General features: G+C 44.1%; 1 protein-coding gene across 1 annotated transcript in view; it reads right to left on the bottom strand.

Moving 5' to 3' along the window:
• LOC117265969 (galactosylgalactosylxylosylprotein 3-beta-glucuronosyltransferase 1-like) overlaps nucleotides 1–11,301 on the bottom strand; it is a 137,151-nt gene that overhangs the window by 89,969 nt on the left and 35,881 nt on the right. The window lies entirely within an intron of this gene.

The following is an 11,301-nucleotide window of genomic DNA, read 5'->3' as shown; positions in this document are numbered from 1 at the left end:
CATAAGAACAGTATCATAAATGTAAGTATTACATTCAAACCTAGCCCTGACAGGCACACACTGTCATGGACCACAACCTTTAAAGTACTAGAAACCAGATAGCTGTCAATATTGCTCACATTTGTAGGACGGTAAGTTACTAGCTAATTAATAGCTTGATAATAGCAAGGATGATGTGAGAAGATGTACAAATTGTTCACATTAACCTTGAATTATGATATGATTTCCCTGGCTCGTTTATACAAAAATAAATAAATTTTGGACTTAAGTGATAACAGGTGTTACACTGTATTCTGTGATCCATTAGATTATGTGACCTGAATAGTTTCTGCAGTATTGCCATTTTCACTGTTGTTAGCATAAAATGTATTTAAATAGTGTGGCGCATTTTGACAACTGTTAACCAAAACCTGTGAGCCTATGAAAACGTTGTGTGATGGAAAAAAATGTAGTGTAGGCCTTGGTGTGTGTGTGTGTGTGTGTGTGTCACATAATCTGATGGGTCACAGAATACGGCACCTGCTCTGTCCAACATGCTGAACCGACAGTATCGCCAGGACAACATAATTTGTGCTTTCCAAAACCCTTATACATCACTGTTAAAAGCTTATGTTGTAACAGGTTTAGGCACAAAAACCACTTGGTTAGGTTTATGGAAAGCTTATGGTTTGTGTTAAAATGATCACTTTTAATGTGGTATGTGTTAGTCGTCATGGCAACAGTAAATAAAATGTCAAAGCAGCAATGTTCCTTACCTCATGTTGCTACGCATGTCATCCATCTCAATATCTTCTGAAATTTCAATCCTCTGATGGATCTGAGCTTGCTGTTTCTGCAAATGGGTCTCCATACTGTGTACCGAGATGATGAGACTCCTGCATTTGCACCTAAAATGCTGTCAGAACTGTCATTCATAATTTCCACCGCAGCCTCCATAATTCAACCGGGAAAGAGGTAGAAAAAAGGCGCACAATAAAAACAACAACAACTAAAATACCCCCCAATCACTGAGATGCAGATTCGCACGGGACTAGTATTATCACGGGACATCTGTGTTTGGTGAAATATAGTAGGTAACTTGCGGTGGAATTTTTACTTTACAAATTACAGACATGGCGCATTTGCACGGGATTAAGATCACAGACGTCCTCCGCAATTATTACAAATTACCAGAGGTCTCCAGATAATACTAATCCTGTGCGAATAGGGCTAATGAGACTATAGGAAGTTAATATAAATGCCATATTAGGGTAATAAGTGCTTAATTATGCACTTATTAAAGAAGCAACAGACAGCATTTTTGCCTATATATATCATTATGAAAATAATGTGGGTTGCACAGGGTAGTATACGCAGTAAAATCAGACTATCAGCATTTACATAGGTTACTTAGTGACTTTGTAATAAGTTTCTGCCACCGGGGACGAATTTTCGTGGAAAAAATCTGCTTTACGGCAGGAAATGCGTCATGTATTGCCAAACTGGTTGGTCAGCCAATCAGGGACTGGAGCTGGTCCTTATGAGGAACTGGCCGTGGCATGAGATAGTTGAGTCAGGAGCACAATGGCAGACGGACAAAGTTTGGAGATAAGTGAAAAACGGCCTCCCAAAAGAAAACGAGCTAATCTGTCTGAGGAGGCGAGGATGCACAAAAAGGAGAGTGATAAAAGAAGAGGAAAAACAAGAGTAAACCTCAGTCAGGTGTTCAAGAGATGGAGGGAGCTCCGTGACCAAAGAGGCTTCAGAACAGATGTCCAGCTAGCTTTCTTTCTAATGGATCAGTAAGTAACACGGCTAAATGTTAGCTAGCCGAGAGAGGACTGTACTGTACTGGCTGCTAGTTAACTCCTAGCTGGCCAGCATCGAAAATCGCTGTAACCAGGGACCGGGTAGCGAGTGTTGGTCGGCTGACATCCTCGTTGCCATTCTACGGCAGCCCTCGGACAGTGATTACCCCCACCCCCCCGCCGCCACCGCAGCTACTGGGCACCCAGCCTCTCCGACCGGGAGAAGTGGAGTAAGATCCTCTCCTCTGCTCACGTTTGTCTGGTGAACGCCTCTCCTCTGTCAACACACTCTGCCAGCAGTTTAATAATATTGATGCCAGTTGTAACATTTGAATGTTTTAGTAGTGAGTGTGTGTGTGTGAGAATGTATAGTGAGCCGGTGACTGTTGAAAAACAACTCCGCTGTGCGTTGGGGTTCCATTCCCCTGTCGGGAGTTGTTTTTCAACAGTCACCGGCTCACTACACATTATCCCTTACGTGTCTACTGTTGTTTGAACTGATACTGTGCATATTGGTATAATTTACTGTGAGTTGTTTGTACTGGTACTGGTACTGTGCATTCTGGTATAATTATTTGCATTACTATTTGTTTTTTTCTTCAGATAAATCTGATAATTGTTGCTCGGTCTCTTGACTCATTTATTTAGTAGAGTATCCACACACTTTCTCATTCTACATACACATAGAGGTATACTGGTGGCTTTACAGCCTACATTTTATTGATTATCTCTGATCCCCACGGTCAATTTGGTCTTTGCGACAGTGCGAGCAACACCGCTGACGCTAGGTGGCGCCAAGCTAAAAAAACCCCGAATCCTATCTGTTGCCTCTTTAATAGTAAATGATGATCCTTTGCAGCTACCGGATCTAAAGTGGGAACAGCGTTGTATAAAGGTTAATAAACTATTAATATACATTTATTAACAGCTCATAATGCATCTTTGCAGCTACTGGATCTAAAGTGGGAACAGTGTCGTATAAAGGTTAATAAATTATTAATATGCACTTATTAACAGCTCATAATGCATCTTTGCATGACATTCATAAACTCTTTATTATGCACTCACTGAAATTAATAATTCTATTAATTATGCACCTATTGCAACATCCAGATATCAATCATTATTTCAACATTAAAGAATTCTGATGTATTCTTTTCACTCTAGTATGTTATCATTTTCTTTAGCAAAGGATCATGGGAATCTCATTTTCTCAAAATGGCATACTAAGACAAACATGAGTTATTTGAACTTAAAACGTCGTGGGAGAGACAAAAAGTGAGTAAAAAACACCCTAAATATGTTTAGAGCTACAAATGCACTTTCTTCTGTTGATTCTTTCTTCTTTTTTGCCATTGAAATAGGCCATCACTTCTCAAAATAACTTAACGATCTTAATGCTTGACCCATGTGGGTCTAGACCATTAAGTATGTAAATTACTTCAATTGACTGGCACTTTGCACAGAATACTACGGTTGTTCCGTGTGACATAATCTCCAACAGGCTGTCTTGTGGGTGGCTCTGCTACGCTCACAAACAGAGGAAGCAAACATCGGAGCAGCATTGCCTCATTACAAAATGCCAAAGCGTAAGTCTAGCTTTACAGATGAATACATTAAAAAAAATCCCCACTTACCATCCCGGTCGGGACATATGGGAGGCGGAGTGCACTGGCTAGGGTGGCCAAATGTCCTCTTTTGCCCAGTCATGTCTTTGTGGGGCGCTGTTGTATTATTTACATTATTACATATATTTTGTTAGAAAGGATTTTCTAATACAGAATAGGTGTTATTTATAACATTTTTTCATTTTTTCCACAGTAAGACTTGAAAAGAGAGCTATTACTTTGTTATAGGTTGATTTTCTAATACAGAAGAGGCATTATTTATGTGATTATTTCATTCCCGAGATTATAATTTTAATTTTATTTCTGTACCATTGATACGTGTTAAAGAGAGATTATGTCATGCAAAATAAAGCACGCTGAAAGCATGTTTTGGAAATAAAAATATGGTCACCCTATTAGACTATCAAATTTAATCAAAAGACTTTTAAGTAGGGTGGAATTGCTAGCTCTACTTCCAACCCTCCTCTTTTATCCGGGCTTGGGACCAGCAAAGTGATCCAAAAGAGACACTCTAGCAGAGTTACTTAGGTTTTTTTTTTTTTTTTTTTTGTTAGTTTTCTTAAGTTTGGTTTGATTTCTAACATATGCTCCACTTACAGTAGGAGCCTACAACAAGGCACAGTAAAACATGGACATTTGTTTCCATAACTATAACATTTTTAACATTTTTTGTATAGATTGTTTTAACTTTAACAACAAAAAGAGACAATAGAAAACAACAGTGGCAATGTGAAAAAATGATGGTCTGGTTCTAATTCAGGTTGTTTGTTTTTCAGACCCCCCTCCACACACATATGCTGTGCTGGCTCACAGAAAGAGTAGGTCATCTTCATTTTGGTCAAGGCTTTCTGCGGCAGGTTCAGCAACTGAGGGAGCTGACTTAAATGAATACGCAGCTGATGTGCCGAAAAGCTGTAAAACATTATCAGGCAGCTTGTGCTCATAGCAAGCCTCACCAGACAGCTTCAAACCATATCGGACATACAGGATGGAGTTAAGGGTCTGCAAGGACATACGATTTCGAAGTTTGCTTTTTACCACACTCATCTGGCTGAATAATCTCTCAACTTCAGCATTCGTGTGTGGCAAGGACAACACAGACACAGCAGCAATTGGCAAGTTCCTGAAACAGATTGACATCAGTTGCATCCCTGAACTTCCAAATCTCACTCCAGAAACCCACTGTGTTTTTTGTTTCATTCCACTTCCTAAGATGGATGACACGCCATTGCTGGACAATCCTGTCTGTATCTGGAGGAGAGTAGGCAAGGAGCTTGGCTATTTTTTCAATTTCTCCAGGGCTCTTATTGTACTTTATAGTTTCCTCCACATTGAAAACTGACATGTACTGCAGTGCTTCAATGTCCGGCAGTCTCATCCTCAGCTCTTTTGTGAGGGAGATGGTGAAGGCTACACATCGCTTTCTGACGTTATTCTCCTCCTCAGGCGCAAGGTGGAGCTCAGCTGCCTTGGACTCAAAAAAGTAACCAAGGTATGGTTTCGGACTGATGTATCCATCAATTGGCCCTTTGAGAACATCAATATTCACCAGTGGATTCAGCACCCTGCTACTCACTGACTTTATCAGGCCAACCAAGCTGTCCAGAAGTTTCAGTGGATCTACCTGCTCTCCCTCAAAAGCCTTGATGGCCAACTGCACCTCACCCAGCACTGACTTCAAAAAAGTCAGGTACAACATGTTCTGTGGATCACTGTACATGGAGTGTAAAACCTCAGCCATGTAGCAGTGTTCACTGGACTTGGTGACTGCAAAATGCAGTTTCAGCTCCTCCCACTGGTCCAAAATGCGTGAAACCGCTGGTTCGATGGAGAGCCAAAGGGTGACACACTCTTTGGTTATTTGTAAGGGTTTCTCCCCACAGTTAATGGTCTCATATATGGCCTTGTAGGCCTCCCTCCGCTTTGGAGACACAGAAAACCAGTTACAGGTCTCCCGTACCAAGTACTCCACACTACAGGGGAGGGTGTCATTTGAAGCATGACTAACGGCAAGCTGCAGAGAGTGACACACACAGTGAATGAGGATGAGATTTTTGAGTCCATACTCCTCCTTCAGGACTTTATGGACCCTGTTATTAATACCTGTCATAACAGAGGCATTGTCAGTCCCTATCTCCAGGAGTTTCTCTTTTTTGAGACAGCACTTCTCCAGGAAAGCCACAACAGCACAGGCTATAGATCTGGCATCTCCTCCCTCCAACTCAACAAGCCCCAGAAAAGTTGAGACAATTGTCTGTTTGGTGTCACTAAAGTACCTTATCACAGCCCCCAGGTACTTAGAAACACTGACATCTGTGGACTCATCGAGGAGGACGCTGAAACACGGATCACCCACATCTGCAACCAACTTTTTCATAAAGTATGGCGCTAGAATGCCATTTATCATTCTGTGCACTTGGACCTGTGCATTTTGAAGTGGGTAGCAGCAGTGGAGTCAGAAAAAGCAGCCTTACATGCTTCCCCAATGTGGTCACATGCAAGCATGGAACAGTGCTCAGCAATGGCTAATGTCATGGTGGCTTCAGCCTTTTTTGTGGAGTCTGTTTGTTTCACAAATAATGGCAGCTTGGTTTGAGTGGAACTGTAAGGCTTTGCCTTTTGAATGTGTTTTTGAGTGGTAGCATGTTTTTTTATGTCACTGAGTTTTGCATAAAAATCAGTCTTGCAATACATGCAGTATGCCCGTGTGTTATCCCCAATAAACTGCTTTAACCAGCCTTTGTAATCAGGGTTTGCTTCCCACTCCTTTCTGTACTTTTGGCTGTACTGCTTAGACTGCACCATGATGAGCTGTTTAGCTAGCACAGTGGACAACGAGGTGAGACGTGAATGAGGCCAAAATCCTTAAACAATACAATGTACAATATACAATATACAATACAATCAGAAAGCTGAGACGGACAGGTGAGGTGATTCAAATACAGTGATTTATTAATTAGCATGACAGAGCAGAGGCACACACAGTCAGCGGACGAGGTGAGTAGTGACTGAGGCGGACAGGCGGTGTGTGAGTCAAATACAGTGATTTATTTTAGTGTGACAGTGAAGAAATATTATATTTACATGCCGCTCTGCAAGCCAGGGTGGGATCAGCGGCGGCTTTGCGCATGCGCAATTCATTTGCAGTCTGGACGCGGAGGAGTGAGGAGCTCCTCTCTGCTCTGACTGCATTGGGGACTGCTGCTGTGAGACTGACCGTTTGTGAGTGCTTTGGGACGTGGGAGGGGCTCACGGCAGCACCCGCTGCTGCTCGTTGGGAACTGCAGAGAGATGTGTGTCACGTCAGAGTCACCACCAGAAAAGTCTCCAGTAACACCAGAAAAAGTCGCTAGATTGTCGCTAGTCGCTTTTTTGAAAAAATGTCGCTGAAGAGGTCTGAAAATCCGCTAAATCTAGCAACAAAGTCGCTAAGTTGGCAACACTGCACACACACACACTCTTAATCATGGTCAAAGTCAATGTCTCTGAGTGTCACAGTTACACACTAAGGTTCTGCTAAAACATACTACTGTTATCTGGGTGTTCATTATACTCAGCTTACCTGTAGGAAATTTAGAAATTTGACTGGCTGCTAGTTCAAGCATGACCCTCATCTCTGTAGCTAAAGTTGCTAGCCTAATTATTACTGACTGAATGAACCGAGTACACCTCTTCTGATTAACTGTACTGTCATTATCATAAATATCAAAATTTAGGACACACAGTCACATTTTATAACTTTCTAAGGCCATCATGTACATGATTAGCTGAGTTGCTAGTGTTAGCTATCACAAAGAACTACAACTAGCTACAAATCAACAAGCTAGCCTATAGCCTACTTTAACAAACTAACTTACCACAGGGGCAGAAACAGATGAAACATCGTCTTCAGAGTCCCGAAGTGAAGTGTCGCATCCTACTCCAACTGGAGCGGCACTGGTGGAGTTTGCATCAGTTGTTTCAACCATCTCAGCATTGCTAGGTTCTGTGCTCTGATGTAGAGTGCCGAGCATGGCTAGCGAGTGGCGTCCAGCGTGACCGTCATGCAGTGGATTGAGTTCCATGTGTGCGCATGCGCGCAAGTGTGGAGCGAGATCAGGTGCAGCAAAAGCCACTGTGTTTTTGCTGTTCATAACTTTTTATTGAAATTATTCAAGCAACAAAAGCGATGTTAAGATACCCATACGTAATGACGTTGTAAATAACACCCATTTTGATATTGCTTTGTGTTTTTTTTTTTGTTTGTTTTTTTTTTGCTGTCCCGGAATAGTCCCAGACACATCCTCTTTGTGTCCTAGTAGCATATTTTATAGTCCCCGGGATGTCAGGACACCGTTAGTTTCGAGCCCTGAGAGCATATTAATATTTTATTAACCTTTATACGACACTGTTCTCACGGTAGCTGCAAAGGATCATTATTAACTATTAATAACACCTTATTAATTTAATCTGATAGGGTCTCATAGTGTCTTTTAAACCAGTTTCAACAAGTTTCTATTAAGTGCTTATAATGCTCCTATATGCAATAATAACTGTGTTAATTATGCTATAATTAACACTTATATAGTCTTATTAATGGTAATAAACATCTTATTCTGTCTTATAAGTGCTCATTAACTGTTAATTGGTGCTTAATAAGCATTAATTAACGCTTATTAGAGTACCTTAATATAAAGTGTTACTGATAATTCTACTTTGAGATTGTGGAGTACCTTTTACCTCCGTAGATGTACATGCATTACCGCCTCTGCTAGACCTGTACCAAGATGGCGGCACTTTAGGCACGCCCCTCCACAGTCAATGTGGTGTCTATGTGTCTATGGTTTCAACAGCCTGGGTCAGTATAACGCCGGACTGGCAACGAGACTGTTCCTGAACTATGGATCGATACCAACTGTCAGCGGCAAAGATACAGATGAGGGAACTGTAAGTATTTAAAATGATTATGGTTTGTGTTTCTTTGACGTTAGCCGTCTAACGCCCCATCTAACACGACGAAAGATGACCATCGTGGGAGAAATGTGGCGATATCTTTGGTCGTGGCTCTAAAACCGTGGTCTTATGTCACAGTGTGAGACAGGTTCAAGGACGGCCGTTGTCAGCATCTTGCGACCAAAGATAACCTGAGATAGAATTCTGATGGTGTCAGAAATTTAGGATGAATATCTCACAGTGTGACAGCTGCTACAACCTATGTCTACTAATCAACCAATAGAAATGCAGCAGGAAATGACGCACCACGACACTGGCGCTAAACCCAAACAAATGATCACTTGCCATGGAGATAAAACGAACAAAAAGAAGTCTGTCGAATCCCAGTAAGAGGAAAGTTTAGTGGAGCTGTGGCAGCAGAAACCTTGTTTATTTCATGTTTCCTCCAGCTGCTATCATGTCTGCGAGAAAAAAGACGCTGCATGGAAGGAAATTGCGGAGGAACTTTTTTCTATCTTTTTTCTTTCTTTTTTCTTTTTTTTTTAATTGAAAATGAATCATTTACAAAACACATAGGCATACATACAAACCACAATGAACACCTCTCAACCTACAAGGCACATTTAACATATACAATAAAGTAAATAACATAAATGATAGTGAAAATAAAATAAATTAAAATAAATAAAGCAAATTAATAGTTCTGCACATTTTCTCTAGGAGTCTTCAAATATTTTCAGTTTCTCATATGCTGTGAGGAGAGACTTTGCATGTTTTTTTCCATTACTGTGCATTCACACCAAAAGCGTCATGAGCGTCATAAGTGGCTGGCAGCCATTCATTTTCAATGTACGCTTGCTATGAAAGGCATCTGGAGCATCGGCAGCAGCGAGCAGCGCGATGCCAGCGACCGGAGCGTCACTGTGAAGTTGACAGAAGCTCAACTTTATGCAAATGAGCAGCTCCACCGCCGAAGCAGCAGCGAGCAGCAGCCAGTTGAAGATCATGAATATTCTCAAGGTGGGACAGTGAAAGAAAGAAAGAAAGAAAGAAAGAGATCTTCTGGAGCGCAGCTTGAAAGCCTCGCCCCTTGGCAGCCTTCTGCAAGCCCTGCCAGAGCTGCCAGGCAGCGCGATGCCAGCGACCTGAGCGACCGCTGGCGCTCATGACGCTTTTGGTGTGAATGCACAGTTAGTCTCAAAGCACTAAGGTGATTGTCCATAAGAGTCATTTAAAAACAGAAAAAAGGGGCTTTGTTTTCCTCTATTTGGATGTGTGGATGAAGAATTTGGCCATGAGTATCAGGTTGTTCAGAATCAGATCACACTTAGTGTCCTGTATGTTAATGACAAACACACCATTTTCTCTTGTGAGAGGAGCTAGTTGGAGCTCCTCCGAGAACCGTCACCTTATCGTGGTGGAGGAGTTTGAGTGCCCTAATAACCCTAGGAGCTGTGCTGTCTGGGGCATTTCGCCCCTGGTAGGGTTTCCCATGGCAGATTGGTTCTGGGCGAAGTTTCAGATGAAGAACGGTTCAAAAGACCCTTCATGATGGAAAATAACAAGAGTTGGCGTACCCGGCCTGGAGGGTTACCGGAGCCCCGCCCTGGAGCCAGGCCTGGGGCTGGGGCCCGTAGGCGAGTGCCTGGTGGCCGGGCCTTCGCCCATGGGGTTCGGCTGGGCCCAGCCCGAACCGGCTGCATGGGCTCGTCCCCCTGCAGGCCCACCACCCGCGGAGGGATCCAGAAGGGTTTGGTGCAGTGTGGATCGGGCAGCAGACTAAGGCGGGAGCCTTGGCAGTCTGATCCTCGGCTACGGAAGTTGGCTCTTGGGACATGGAATGTCCCCTCTCTGGCAGGGAAGGAGCCGGAGCTTGTGGAAGAGGTTGGAGGCTAGATATAGTCGGCCTCACCTCGACACATAGTTCCGGCTCTGGAACCCAAGTCCTTGAGAGGGGTTGGACTCTCTCCTTTGCTGGAGTTGCTCCGGGTGAGAGGCGGAGGGCCAGGGTGGGCTTTCTGATAGCCCCCAGACTCTCTGCCTGTACGTTGGGGTTCACCCCAGTGGACGAAAGGGTTGCGTCCCTGCGCCTTCGGGTCGGGGAATGGGTCCTGACTGTTGTCTGCGCTTATGTGCCGAACAGCAGTTCAGAGTACCCGCCCTTTTTGGAGTCCCTGGGACGGGTGCTTGACAGTGCCCCGACCGGGGACTCCATTGTTCTGCTGGGGGACTTCAACGCTCACGTGGGCAATGACAGCGAGTGGTGTGCAGTTATTGGACTTCTGTGCGGGTCGCAGTTTGGCCATAACTAACACCATGTTCGAGCATAAGGATGTCCATCGGTGCACGTGGCACCAGGACAGCCTAGGTCGCAGGTCAATGATTGACTTTGTAGTTGTATCATTTGACCTGCGACCACATGTTCTGGACACTCAGGTGAAGAGAGGAGCAGAGCTGTCAACTGATCACCACCTGGTGGTGAGTTGGATCAGGTGGCAGGGGAGGATGCCGTGCAGACCTGGCAGGCCCAAACGAGCAGTGAGGGTCTGCTGGGAATGCCTGGCGGAAGAACCTGTCAAGATGATCTTCAACTCCCACCTCCGGGAGAGCTTCGACCGCATCCTGAGGGCAGAGGGGGACATTGAGTCCGAATGGGCCTTGTTCCGCTCTGCCGTTGTCGAAGCGGCTGTTGTGAGCTGTGGCCACAAGGCCACGGGGGCCAGTCGTGGCAGAAGAAGGAGGCCTACAGGGCATGGTTGGTCTGTGGGTCTCCAGAAGCAGCTGACGGGTACCAGCGGGCCAAGTGGAGCGCAGCAGCGGCAGTCGCGGAGGCAAAAACTCGGGCATGGGAGGAGTTCGGTGAGGCCATGGAGAAAGAATATCGATCGGCTCCAAAAAGGTTCTGGCAAACCGTCCGGCGCCTCAGGGAGCTGCTGACGTCAACTGGGGACATT

This window comes from Epinephelus lanceolatus, chromosome 11, assembly GCF_041903045.1.
Source record: "Epinephelus lanceolatus isolate andai-2023 chromosome 11, ASM4190304v1, whole genome shotgun sequence".
Lineage (NCBI taxonomy): Eukaryota > Metazoa > Chordata > Actinopteri > Perciformes > Serranidae > Epinephelus > Epinephelus lanceolatus.
The sequence above is the reverse complement of the archived record's forward strand: the minus strand, read 5'-3'. Positions and strand labels throughout refer to the sequence as shown.